Genomic DNA, 1,171 nt, shown 5'->3' with positions numbered 1-1,171 from the left:
ATTTTGGTATACTAATCATACTAATAAATATTCCCTTGGTTATCAACAAAGCTCTCTCTATTGTTACAACCCCTGGCTCAAAGGGAAGCAACAAAAGGAGGGACACCTTTTGTTGACCACTACAACAGAGTAGTACTGTATGTCCAAATTCATAGTATTCGAAAAACAGTAAGCAAAAATTATAGTCAGCATACAGCAAGACTATAAGTCACATTACTACATTTAAGCAGTTTTGATGATATTGCTAAATATATTTGATCTATGGTATTAAAGTTTAACTAGCAAATGCTAAAGCAAAATGTGTTTATACAGCAGCTAGCCAGCAAGTAAATCAGATGTAAGCTAGCTAACACCATTTCATTGACAATTTAAGAGGCTATCTCCGCGCTTCCGCTTGCAGCGGTCTGTCACGCCACATCAAAGAGCGTCAAAATGGCATTTATGGATTTAATTTCCTGAAAAAATAGACATAATTTTAAAAATGAGACTTTGTTTCTTATCGAAAAGAACAAAACACAAACCATTACAGAATGTAATGTATAGTAATAATGTGAAGATTTATTCACAGCTATGAATTGAAACGGATTAAGTTCCACACGTGTAGTGGTTAAAATGACACCGTATTTGTTCGGTACAATTTTCGGTATTAATAAGTGTACCATTACACCCCTAGAAATCATTTAAAACACCAAAACTGCACTTACCTGCATAAGAATGTGTCTGGGCAAAGGCTGTTGTTGTAAATAGGGAGCTTTTTCATCATCTTCTTCTTTTTTAATGGCGATTGAAAGAGGAAGCAGAGCGGGATCATAACGGATATATTTTCAAAATTTCAGTAATCCACCAATAGGAATAAGGGAAGACACAAAGCAACCAATAGCATTGTTGAATGGGCTGAGATGTGGACTGCCACTAACCTGCCAGCAGTTTATATGTGTTTTTCCCAATAAAAGCCAAATGTTAACCATAAGTTAACATATTCCATGGTGTGCCATAGCCAAGCCACATATGTCTCTCAGTTGTGTGCTATCATCTGGACCATATACCTCAAAAAAATTGTCATCCAAAAGAAAATTCCCTCCAATTCTAAATCCATGGCAAAACATATACGGTTAAAGTTTGGCCCATATGTGCTCAGCCATGCCATACCTAGGCCAAATGTGAGAGCTAT

The 1,171-nt window shown here is 36.3% G+C and overlaps 1 long non-coding RNA gene across 1 annotated transcript; it reads right to left on the bottom strand.

The window, feature by feature from the left end:
- Positions 1 to 382: 382 nt before the first annotated feature.
- On the bottom strand, positions 383 to 941 carry LOC107550647 (uncharacterized). Its single transcript, XR_001604685.1, has 3 exons — positions 918 to 941; positions 705 to 769; positions 383 to 455 (listed from the first exon to the last, which is right to left on the bottom strand). It is a non-coding gene; the product is annotated as an uncharacterized lncRNA (long non-coding RNA).
- Between the last annotated feature and the right edge of the window lie 230 nt (positions 942 to 1,171).

The sequence above is a fragment of the Sinocyclocheilus grahami genome, unplaced genomic scaffold (genome assembly GCF_001515645.1).
Source record: "Sinocyclocheilus grahami isolate Dianchi unplaced genomic scaffold, SAMN03320097.WGS_v1.1 scaffold404.1, whole genome shotgun sequence".
Lineage (NCBI taxonomy): Eukaryota > Metazoa > Chordata > Actinopteri > Cypriniformes > Cyprinidae > Sinocyclocheilus > Sinocyclocheilus grahami.
This window is presented reverse-complemented; position numbering and strand designations above follow the sequence as displayed.